General features: G+C 41.6%; 1 long non-coding RNA gene across 3 annotated transcripts in view; it reads left to right on the forward strand.

Annotated features, from left to right (window-relative positions):
* The first annotated feature begins 1,348 nt into the window (after positions 1-1,348).
* Positions 1,349-12,965, forward strand: part of LOC308612902 — a 49,936-nt gene continuing 38,319 nt past the window's right edge. For all 3 annotated transcript variants that reach the window (XR_014015163.1, XR_014015164.1, XR_014015165.1), the window contains exon 1: positions 1,349-1,710. This is a non-coding gene — a long non-coding RNA (uncharacterized lncRNA). The remainder of the gene's footprint in view (positions 1,711-12,965) is intronic.

Consider the following 12,965-nt stretch of genomic DNA (forward strand, 5'->3'; position numbering starts at 1 on the left):
TGTTCATTATATTATACCCTGTAACTTTATACATGTTTGTAATATTTCATATTAAACATTTTAAAGAAAATAAGCTTTCAACTCAAGATTCTACAGAAAGAACAGAATAAACCAAAGAAATAAGAAGGAAGAACTTAATGAAGGCATACATTAATGAAAGAGAAAAAACTTCTAAGATAGAGGTTATTAATAAAATCAAAAATTGGTTCAATAAATCTGATGAAGAAAAAAAAGACTCCAATAAAATATGTAAGAATGAATTACGAACAATATGAGATCAAAAAATGTTAATAATACCACGGACAATTTTATACTAAATTTGAAAATGTAGATGTAACGGATACTTCTCCAGGAAAAAAATTTTAGCCCTTAAAAGGCACCACTTCCAGATGGCTTTAAAGATGAGTTCTTCAAAACGTAAGTAACAAATCATTCACATGCTATGTCTATTCCAGGTCATATAAAAAGTTAACCTGACTGATTCATTTTGAGACCTAGCAGAAACTGATATCAAAACTAGACAACTAAAGAAAACCATAGGCCAATCTCACTTATGAATATAGAAACAAAAATCCTAAATTAAATACACAGCAAATTGCATCCAGCAATGTAATGGAAGAACACATACTAGGATTGTAAGGATGGCTCAACATTAGAAAATCTATTACTGTAGTTCTATTATTGTAGAGTAATGGAGAAAAGCTGTATGATCATCTCTAAAACTAATACTGAAAGTATTTGGTAACTCTCAATACCCATTTCTGATTTTAAGAAACAAACAACTTGACAATCTAGGAAAATAACCAAATGCCTTAATTTTTTAGAGGTATCTACCACAAACCTTTAGAAAACATTATGAGCAAAACGTAGGATGCAATCCAAATAATTTCTGGAAAAAATAAAGTACACTTGAGGCTACTATACAGCGCTGTACTGGATTCCAGGAAAAAGCCCAAATTGTTATTAACACATAAATGCTCACCTACAAAATCCAAGAGAATTATTAAGAATACAGAGGTTCAGCGAGGTGACCACATAGATCAATATACCAAAAAACCAAATTATCCTGGGGTATAATAATAGTCCACTAGGAAGAGCAAACAAACGAGAACAGCAGCCAAACCGCTAGGGAAAAACCTAAAAGGAAATGTTGCAAAACACCAAAACTGCGAGCCTTCACCTGAATAACAAGGGAACACTTGAATTCACGGAGAAATAACCACCTTGCTCAATGGTAAGTCTCCATATTGCACAAGTATCAAATCTGGGCATATTAGTCTACCGAAAACTTTGCCATTTGGCAACATCTATTACAGAATTTGAAATGGAATCTCAAACACGTTGCGGGAAAACGCTGCCATTTGGTGACAATCTGTTACAGAATCTGGCCCTGGTTTGAGGTTCGTGATGTGCGTGGAAGCGCTCTGCGAAGAGTGAAGCCGTGACTGGAAGCCACCCCGCTACCCGCATCCCCCGCGGAAAACCGCGCGGCCGGAAGAATCACGTCGGCTCCGCCCACCTCTTGTGTCGCGGCCCGGGCGTTTCCGGTCGGCTGACGCGTACGCGCCCCGAGGCCCCGCGGGACCCACCTGGAGCAACAGGGCAGGGACGGGCGTCAGGCTCCGCGGCGCTGGCCGACCTGGTTCCTCAGCACCTGCGGGCCGGGGCTGCTGAGCCCTCCCAGAAAGGTCGTTTCCCTCGCAGTTTCCAGTAAGTGACGGTCCCAGTCGGAGCTGCGGCTAGAAAGAGGCCGCGCCGGCATTTTCTTCCCCTCCTCCCCTAACCCCCCTATGAAGTCCCTCCCTGGCGTCTGGGTGACTCCAGTTCTGTCCGCTACCACTTCCAGCGCTCGAGGTTTCCCCAGAAGATGTGTCCTTTCTCATGAGCTTCGTTGATCTTAAACGGGCGCCGACCTCTCACCTGCACACTGGAGGGTGTGTTCTTGGTCTGACATTCGTCTCAGCCCTTCCTCGTCCTGCCATAGTGACGGCCCCGCAGTTACACACCATGGTAATGCTCCCACAGTCACTTCTTCCCCACCTGCCTCGGGGATATACACTTGCTTTCTGCTTCAGAATCTTTCATCCTCTAACGAAAATCGGTTAAGGACCAGCCCTCTCAGCGCGGCGCCCCTCTTCCCCTCTAAAAACCCTTTTCTCATTAAATAATTGCAGCAGTTAAGGAAAAAAATGCGTTAAGAGTAGGACCCTGACGTAAATGACACGCATTCTTTTATTTAATCATCGCAACAATCCTTAAGTAGATACAAATGAGGAAACTGAGGCACAGAAAAGTTAATTTGCTGGAGGTGACGTAGTTTGCGTGGGATGGAGTTGAAATTTGAATCCATTCTGTAGCTCGCTCCAAAGCTGGTGCAGTCACCCCTTCATCCTTCCCCAATCCTTTGCATCCCCCTTTTCGTTGCTTCTCCTGAGGAATTTTTTTTCTGAATGCCGACTAGAACAGCGGTCCCCAACCATTTTGGCACCTGGGACCGGTTTTGTGGAAGACAGTTTTTCCAAGGACCGGGGATGGGGTGGGGGATGGTTTCGGGATGACTCAAGCGCATTACATTTACTGTGCACTTTATTTCTATTATTATTATATTGTAATATATAATGAAATAATTGTACAACTCACCATAATGCAGAATCAGTGGGAGCCCTTAGCTTGTTTTCCTGCAACTAGAGGTCCCATCTGGGGGCGATGGGACGGCCTCAGCTCCACCTCAGCTCTTCAGGCATTAGATTCTCATAAAGAGCGTGCAACCTAGATTCCTCGCGTGCGCAGCTCACAGTAGGGTTCGCGCTCCTATGAGAATCTAATGCCCTGCTGATCTGACAGGAGGCGGAGCTTAGGCGGTAATGCGAGGGATGGGGAGCGGCTGTAAATACAGATTAAGCTTCTTTGCCCTCTGCTGCTCACTTCCTGCTGTGCGGCCTGGTTCCTAACAGGCCACGGACCAGTACTGGTTTGGGGACCCCTGGTCTAGAAGATCCCTGCTTATGGAAATTTGACCTCTAAGAACTTTTTCAGAGCTTCTTCTCACTCAGACCCTTGAGTGTTCCATTTTATCAGGCATGTAAGCTCTGAGCTTAGTAATATTTTGCATCCCCAATGTGTGCTTATGCCTCCTTACTTTAAAATGTACTCTTAACCCAGTATGTACTCATTAATCAGCCTTTCTCCCCTGCCTCAGTATGACTATCATTATCATGACCACTGTTCTCAGCAAACATTTGAGCAGCTAGTTTTTGTGAGATAATAAAGATAATTGCAGTTTCAAAGAACTCTTGAGGTTTAGTTCCTGACCTCAAGGAAACATATGACATTTATTCATAAAAAGTCCAAGAAAATAGCAGATAAACACTAACTCATTTGCACAGAAAACAAATTCTACAGAAGTAACTTTGGACAAAAGAGTTTAAGTGCTAGACTTCTTTCCTCATCTGTAAAACGTTATGGTTAGGGGAGATTATTAAAAGTGTGTGAATCTAAATTCAGAGAAATGATTGTTCACTTTGTACTGAAGTGGGAACTGTTGGAGAGGCTATATAGTGTGTTCTTGACACATTATAGTAGAGACGGGGATTAGTTTGAAGATTTCTCTTAGCACTCTGAACATCTGATAATGGCTGTAGACCTTGCTCTGGAAATAAATTTCACATTTATACATCATTTTATACTCATTTTTTAGGAGATTCATGACCCACCTCTTCCCTCCAAAGCCTACGTGTTAAAAAACCCTGATTTAGGGAGATAAAATGAACTGCAGTTCAAAAGGCAAGGCTAAGCCAGCTGTGGAGGGCGTTTATCTTATAGGCAGTGTGGAACCATTGGAGGTTTAAGAAGATAAGTCTGGCAGCAGCATGAAGGATGAATTAAAGTGGAGAAAGGCAGTAAGACTAAGTAAGACCACTAAGGTGGCAGGTAGAATAATGTAGGTAATTCAGAGGTATTTAAGGACAGTGCCAAGCAGTAAGGGAATGGGGGAAATTGCAAGAAATGTTGGCAAAGACAAATCAAGAGGAGTTGGTATCTGACTGGATATGGAATTGGGTAAAGACAGGAAAGAGTCAATAATAACAAGGTTTGAGGTCTGTACAGCTGCAGATACATCCTTTCTCTACTTTGGCTTCAGTTTTTTATTATACTAGGTCATTCCTATAACATACATGCTCTAAGAGGAGATATCACTACTGATGATGGACACCAAAAAGCATAATGAGGGAATTCTACACACAACACTATACTCATAAATTCAACAACTCAAATGAAATGGACCACTATCAAAACTACCAAAACTCACTCAAGAAGAAATAGACAGGCTGAATAGCTGTATAACTTTTTTTTTTTTTTTTTTTTTGCGGTTCGTGGGCCTCTCACCGCTGTGGCCTCTCCCGTTGTGGAGCACAGGCTCCGGACGCGCAGGCTCAGCGGCCATGGCTCACGGGCCCAGCCGCTCCGTGGCACGTGGGATCTTCCCGGACCAGGGCACGAACCCGCGTCCCCTGCATCGGCAGGCAGACTCTCAACAACTGTGCCACCAGGGAAGCCCCATGAATAGCTGTATAACTATTAAAGAAACTGAATTGGTATTTAAAAACCTTAAAAAAAAAAAAAGGAAGCTCCAGATCCATATAGTTTCACTGGCGAGTTTTACCAAACATTTAAGAACAAAATAATAGCCATTTTACACAAGCATTTCCAGAAGATAGAAGAGGAAGGAAAACTTCCCCACTCATTTTATGAAGCCAGCATTACCTGATACCAAAACCAGATAAAAACAGCACAAAAAGAAAACCAAATCAATATCCCTCATGAGCAAAGATGCAAAAATCCTCAAAAAAAATTAGCAAATTGAATTCAGCTACATGTAAAAAGAAAAATACTTTGGACTGAGCTTCATTTATCCCAGGAGTTCAAGGCTTGTTCAACATTTGAAATCAATTAGTGTAATCCACCATATTAACAGACTAAACAAGAAAAACTACTTGATCCTATTAATAGATTCAAGACAAAACAAAACAAAAAACCAACTGACAAAATTCAGTACCATGAACCTGACAGGTTCACCTGTATTCCTTAAGAAAAAAAAAAAAAAGACATATTTTTTTCAGTTCAACCAAGATGAGAAAAATCATACTTTGAGCCCCAGAGTCTTATCCAGATAGAGGTCATTGGTTCTTTAATAGCTGTAGAAATGTCCTCCATCTGTGACCCAGAGGACTAGCTGGTGTGACTTGCTTCATAAGAGGACTCAGTGAGTGGAGTTCTGACTAGCCGAGCTTTGCCTGGCCTGATTTGGACTTGGTGAGCAAGCAGTCTTGCTTGCTCCCCATCAGAGAAACTACATTGCTGAAATGGCAGAGAGATGGTGAAGAGTGAGGATGGAAAGTACCATTTGATGTGGTCTTGGTAGTCTCTCCAAGAGATGGCACTCACTATTTATGCTTTTCTATCTTGAAAAATTTTGCACTTTGGGCTTCCCTGGTGGCGCAGTGGTTGGGAGTCCGCCTGCCGATGCAGGGGACACGGGTTCGTGCCCCGGTCTGGGAAGATCCCACGTGCTGCGGAGCGACTGGGCCCGTGAGCCATGGCCGCTGAGCCTGTGCGTCTGGAGCCTGTGCTCCGCAAAGGGAGAGGCCACAACAGTGAGAGGCCAGCGTACCGCAAAAAAAAAAAAAAAAAAATTTCACTTTTACAGAGAGCAAACAAATGGAATGTGTACATTAAGTTTCAGAAAGGATGTAGCTGTCTTCATATCAATGTTTAATACAAAACAAAACAAAACAACTCAGTGAACTAGGAGTAACAGGGAATCTGATAAAAGGCATCTACAACACCTAGAGCTAACATCATACTAAATGGTAGAAGGCTGAATGTCTCCAACCCCCAAGATTAGGAACCACACAAAGATTATGTTTTCACTACTCCTATTTCATATTTCACTAGAAGTCCTAACAATTGCAGTAAGGAAGAAAAATAAATAAAAGGCATTTTGATTGGAAAGGAAGGAATAAAATTATCCCTATTTTCAGGTGACATAATTGTCTAGTAAATCTCAAGAAATCTATAAAACTCTTAGTGCTAATTGAATTTAGGAGGTTGCAGGCTAAAAGGTTAACATACAAAAATCATATTTCTACACTAGCAGTAAACAACTGGAAACTGACCTTCCCTCCCCCACAGGTGTAATAGTTAGGTACTGTCTAAACCTAACAAAACATGTACAGGATCTATATGCTGAAAACTATAAAACACTGTTGAAAGAAATCAAAGAACATTCATACTGTGTTCATGGATTAAAAGAATCAGTATAATATGTCAATTCTCCTTAAATTGATACATGCATTTAATGCAATTGCAATAAAAAAACCCAGCAGAATTTTTGTAGATATAGTTGATTCTAAAGTTATAAGGAGGGGACTTCCCTGGTGGTGCAGTGGTTAAGAATCCGCCTGCCAATGCAGGGAACACTGGCTCGATCCCTGGTCTGGGAAAACCCCACATGCTGCAGAGCAGCTAAGCCTGTGTGCCACAACTCCTGAAGCCCGAGCACCTGAAGCCCGTGCTCCGCAACAAGAGAAGCCACTGCAATGAGAAGCCCGCGCACCACAACACAGAGTAGACCCTGCTCTCTGCAACTAGAGAAAGCCTGGGCACAGCAAAGAAGACCCAATACAGCCAAAAAATAAATAAAATTTAAAAATTAAAAAAAAATAAGTTGTAAGGAAAGGTAAAAGAACCAGAATAGCAAAAACAATTTTGCAAATGAATAGCAAAGTTGAAGAATTCAAACAATCTGATTTTCAGACTACTATAAATCTACAGTAATGAAGACAGTGTGGTATTGGTGAAAGCATAGACACATAGACCAATGGAACAGAATAGAATCCAGAAATAGACCCACACAAATATGACCAATTGATATTTTTCTTAAATAATTAACATTTATTTCTGACAGTCTAGGGGCTAGAAGTCTGAGAGCAGGGTGCCATCATGGATGGATTATGGTAAGACCCTCTTCCTGGTTGCACGTGACTGACAACTGACTTCTCACTGTGCTCCTTACTGGTGGAAGGGGTTAGGGAGATCTATGGGGTCTCTCTCTATTTTTCTTCCAGTTGTACTGAGATATAATTGATATACAGCACTGTGTAAATTTAAGGTATACAGCATAATGATTTGGCTTACATACATCATGAAATGATTATCACAATAAGTTTAGTGAACATCCATCATTTCATATAGACACAAAATTTTAAAATATAGAAAAAAGTTTTTTTCTGTGATGAGAGTTTGGGATTTACTCTGGTAACAACTTTCATGTATAACATACAGTGGTGTTAATTATGTTTATCATGTTGTATATTATACCCTAGTACTTATTTATCTTATAATTGGAAGTTTGTACCTTCTGACCACCTTTATCAAATTCCCCCTCCCCCTACTCCCACCTCTGGTAACCAGAAATCAGATCTCTTTTTCTAAGAATTTATTTGGTTTTGAAGAATAATTGACCTATAACACTACATTAGTTCCTGTTACACAGCATAGTGATTTGGTATTTCTGTACATTTTAAAATCACCACAATAAGTCTAGTTATAATATGTTACCATACAGAAATATTACATAGTTATTGACTATATTCCCCACAATTTACATAGCAATCGATCTCTGTCTACCCTATCTACCTATCTATCTATCATCTATCTGTCTATCATCTATGATTGTTTTAGATGGCTGACAGGTCCTAAGTTCAAATGAATTTTAACAACCCTACATTTTTACTCCCCCCACCCACGTTTACTGTTTTTGACATCATATTTTACATCTTTTTGTTTTGTGTATCCCTTAACTACTTACTGCAAATGATTTTACTACTTGGTCTTTTAACCTTCCTATTAGTTTTATACATGGCTGATTTACTACCTTTACTAATGAGATATTTCCTTTTGTAATTGTCATGTTTCTAGGCCTTTTCTTTTTCACTTAAGAGAAGTCCCTTTAACATTTCTTGTAATACTGGTTTGGTGGTGCTGAACTCTTTTAGTTTTTTCATGTCTGTAAAGCTTTTGATCTCTCCATCAAATGTGAATGAAAGCCTTCTGGTCAGAGTATTCTTGGTTGTAGGCTTTTCCTTTCCATCAGTTTAAATGTATTGTGCCACTCCCTTCTGGCCTGCAGAGTTTCTGCTGAAAAGTCATCTGGTATCCTTATGGGAATTTCCTTGTGTATAACTTGTTACTTTTCCCATGCTGCTTTTATTCTCTCTTTGTATTTAGTTTTTGCCATTTTAATTACAATATGTCTTAGTGTGGTCCTTTTTGGGTTGATCCTCTTTGAGACTCTGTGTGCTTCCTGGACCTGGATGTCTGTTTCTTTTCTCAGATTAGGGGAGTTTTCAGCTATTATGTCTTCAGGTATGTTCTCAGCCCCTTTCTCTCATCTTCTGGGATACTTATAATGCAAATGTTAGTACTCTTGATGTTATCCCAGAGGTTTCTTAAACTGTCCTCACTTCTTTTTTTTTTTTTTTGCGGTACGCTGGCCTCTCACTGTTGTGGCCTCTCCCATTGCGGAGCACAGGCTCCGGACGCGCAGGCTCAGCGGCCATGGCTCACGGGCCCAGCCGTTCCGCGGCATATGGGATCCTCCCAGACCGGGGCACGAACCCATGTCCCCTGCATCGGCAGGCGGACTCTCAACCACTGCGCCACCAGGGAAGCCCCCTTTTTTTTTTCTGTTTTCTATTTAGCTGCAGTGATTTCCACTACTCTGTCTTCTGCTGGCTGATCTGTTCCTCTGTATCATCTAATCTACTGTTGATTCCCTCTTAGCGTATTTTTCATTTCATTTATTGTATTCATTATTTCTGTTTGGTTATTCTTTATATTTTCTAACTCTTTGTTAAAAGCATCTAGCTTTTCAATCTGTTCAACCAATCTTCTCCCGAGTTCTTTGAACATCTTTACGATCATTACCTTGAACTCTCTATTGGGTAGATTGCCTGTCTTCACTTAGTTCTTCTGGGGTTTTATCTTGTTCCTTCATTTTTAACATATTCCTCTGTCACCTCATTTTGCCTGATTTACTGTTTTTATTTCTGTGTATCTGGTGGGTTGATTGTTTCCTGACTTTGGAGAATTAACCTTTTGTAGGAGACTTCCCATGCATCCCAGCAGCACACGTCCCTCTGGTTACCAGAGCTATATGCTCTAGGGGTGCCCCCTATTTGGGCTGCATGGGTCCTTCAGTTGTGGTGGGCTGACTACTGTGGGTGGTATGGTAGGTGTGGCTGGCCCCTGGTTCTGTTGGTTGCCAGGCCCTGCCTTGTGTGGAGGCTGCTGGCCATTGGCTGGTGGGGCCGGGTTCTGGTTTGGGTGTTTGCAGGGCTGGGAGTGCTGGATCTAGTGTTGGCCTGCTGGTGGGAGGGACCAGTTCCTGACAGTTCTGGCTGTAGGGTCTGGGGTGTCCCAAAGCTGGTATTGGTCTGCTGGTGGGCAGGGCTGGGGCCCAGGGGGCCCCAGGGCTAATGCCAGCTCACTGGTTGGTAGAGCCAGGTTCCCAGGTCTCTGGCTACAGGGCCTTATGGGTCCCAGAGCAGGTGTCAGCCTGCTGATGGAAGGGGCTGGATCCCAGAGCAGCTGGCTAAGGGGCCCAAGTTGTCCCAGAGCTGGTATTGGTCTGCTGATAGCTAGATCCAGGGCCTAGAGGGTCCAGGAACTGGTGCTGGCTTGCTAGTGAGTGGGCTGCGTCCTGGTACCACAGGCTGCAGGGCTGTGATGGTTCAGGGCTGGTGTCTGCCCACTGGTGGGCAGGGCTGGGGCCCAGAGGATCTTGGGGCTGGTGCCCACACACTCATGGATGAGGCTGGGTCTCATCCCGGCCCACACGTGGATGGAGCTGTGTTCTGGGGTCTCTGGCTGCAGGGCCCTGGGGATTCCAGAGAGTTGGTATTTCAGCCTACTGATGGGCAGGGCCAGGACCAGGGTTCCTGTGGCTAGTTCCTAGTCACTGTGTCTGCGTCTTCACCTAGCTAGTTGCTTGGCCTGAGGCATCCCCATACTGGTGCAGAAAGTTTGGTGGGCAGGGTTAGGTCCTGGCACTAATAGGCTAGAGGGAGGATTCCGAAATGTTGCTTGCCAGCACCAGTGTCCACATGGTAGGATGAACTCTCAAAAAGGGCTGCTGCCAGTGTCTGTGTCCCCAGGATGAGCTCCAGTTGCCTCCTGCCTCTCTGGGAGGCTCTCGAAGATCAGCAGGTGGGTCTGACCCAGGCTCCTTTCAAATTACTGCTTCTGCCCTGGGTATCGGAGTGAGTGAGATTTTGTGTGCGCCCGTTAAGAGTGGAATCTCTATTTCCCGCAGTCCTCCAGCTCTCTTGAAAGGAAGCCCTGCTGGCCTTCAAAGCCAAACTTTCTGGGGGCTCATCTTCCTGGTGCAGGACACCTGGTCTGGGGACCCTCTTGTGGGGCTTAGACCACTTACTCCTTGGGAAGAACCTCTGTATTGTAATTATCTATCCATTTGTGAGTCACCCACCTGCGGGTATGAGTTGACTATACTGTGTCTCTGACCCTCCTGCCCATCTCACTATGGTTCCTTCTTTATATCTTTAGTTGTAGAAGACCTTTTCTGCTAGTCTTCTGGTTTTTCTCATCAGTAAATCTGTAAACAGTTGTAATTTTGGTGTGCCTGTGACCAATTGATTTTTGACAGAGGTGCAAATGTAATTCAATGGAGAAAGGACAGCCCTTTCAATACATGGTGCTGGAAAAATTGGATATCCATATGTGAAAAGTGAACCTCGATCTACGTCTCACACCATATATAAAATTAACCCCAAATGGATCATAGACGTAAAAGTAAGAGTAAAACTCTTGAGAAAACACTAGGAGAAAATCTTTGTGACCTTGGATTAGGCAAAGAGTTCTTAGATACAACACCAAAAGCACTATCTATAAAGGAAAAAAATTGATAAATTGGACTTCATAAAAATTAAAATCTGGAACATATTTGCAAAGCGGAAATAGAGACACAGACGTAGAGAACAAACATATGGATACCAAGGGGGGAAGGGGGAGTGGGATGAATTGGGAGATTGGGATTGACATATATACACTACCATGTATAAAATAGATAACTAATGAGAACCTACTGTATAGCACAGGGAAATGTACTCATCATTCTGTGGTGACCTAAATGGGAAGGAAATCCAAAAAAGAGGGGATATATGTATACATATAGCTGATTAACTTTGCTGTACAGCAGAAGCTAACACAACATTGTAAAGCAACTATACTCCAATAAAGATTAATAAAAAAAAATTAAAATCTATGGCTATATGAAGGACACTACAAAGAGAATGAAAGACAAGGCATATTGGGAGAAAATATTTGCACACCACATACTTAACAAAGGATTTGTATCCAGAATATATAAAGAATTTTCAAAACCTGACAACAAAACAACTCAATAAAAAACGTGGAAAAGTTGAACAGACACTTCACTAAAGAAGATATACAGATGACAAAAAAGCACATGCAAAAATGTTCAATATTATTAATCATTAGGGAAATGCAAATTAAAATGACAAGAAACATTACAGACCTATTAGAATTTATTTTAAAAAAAATACCAAGTTCTAGCAAAGATGTGGAGAAATGGGAACCTTCATACATTACTGTACAGCCACTCTGGAGAACAGGTGTGCAGTTTCTTACAAAGTTAAGTATACATTTACCATATAACCCAGCAATCCCACATCTAAATGTTTATCCTAGAGAAATGGACACTTGTGTGAACACAAAAATCTGTACCCAAATATTTATAGTATCATTATTTGTAATTCTCCAAAATGTTCCAAATCAAAGCTGGCTCAACATTTCAAAATCAATCAGTGTAATCCACCATATTAACAAATTTAACAAGAGAAGCTACATAAACTAAATGCCCTTCAGTGGGTAAATGGAACCACACTGTGGTCCAGTCATACAGTGGAATAGTATTCAAAAACAAATAGGAACGGGGCTTCCCTGGTGGCGCAGTGGTTGAGAGTCCACCTGCCGATGCAGGGGACACAGGTTCGTGCCCCAGTCCAGGAAGATCCCACATGCCACGGAGCGGCTGGGCCCGTGAGCCATGGCCGCTGAGCCTGCACGTCTGGAGCCTGTGCTCCACAACGGGAGAAGCGACAACAGTGAGAGGCCCGCATACCGCAAAAAAAAAATAATAATAAATAAATAAATAAATAGGAACAAATGATTTGTATATGCAATAACTTGGATGAATCACAGAAGTGTTATCTTAAGCAAAGGAAGCCAATCTCAACTGGTTACATACTATACGATTATATTAATATGAAAGGCAAAACTGGGGAAGGCAAAACTAAAGGGGCAGAGAACACATCATGATTGCCAGGGGTTAAGGGTAAGGAGAGGGTCTGACTGCAAAGGTATTTTGGGATATTGTAATTGTTCTGTATAATGGTTGTTAAATAATCTATGCATCTAATAAAACTCATAGTACTATGTACACACACACACAAATTTTTTCTGTATGTAAATTTAAAAGAAAATTTTAAGTTAAAAAAAACCACCATAATTAGTTTAGAATCACCTTTTAAAATCCTACACTTGATCTCAATAATTCCTCCAAACACTATACCATTTTTCTGTTTTCAGAAAGTATAGTTGTTTATTGTCTCCATTTCCTTGCTTACCACTCACTCTTTAAAAAATATATATATATATATTTTAAATTTTGAAACATTCAGCAGCATAATGCACATGATTAAAAGATCAAGGAGTGTGGAAGGATTTATAATTAAAAACCAAAAAACAAAAAACAGTCTCCATCCCACTTGCTTTCTTCGCATTCTAGATCCAGCTCCCCAGAAACAAATGCTTTAAATCTTTTCTATGTTTAGTTTCTTTGGTGATTACAATAATATCTCTAA

Source organism: Mesoplodon bidens (assembly GCF_964165515.1).
Source record: "Mesoplodon bidens genome assembly, chromosome: 2".
Classification (NCBI taxonomy): Eukaryota; Metazoa; Chordata; class Mammalia; order Artiodactyla; family Ziphiidae; genus Mesoplodon; species Mesoplodon bidens.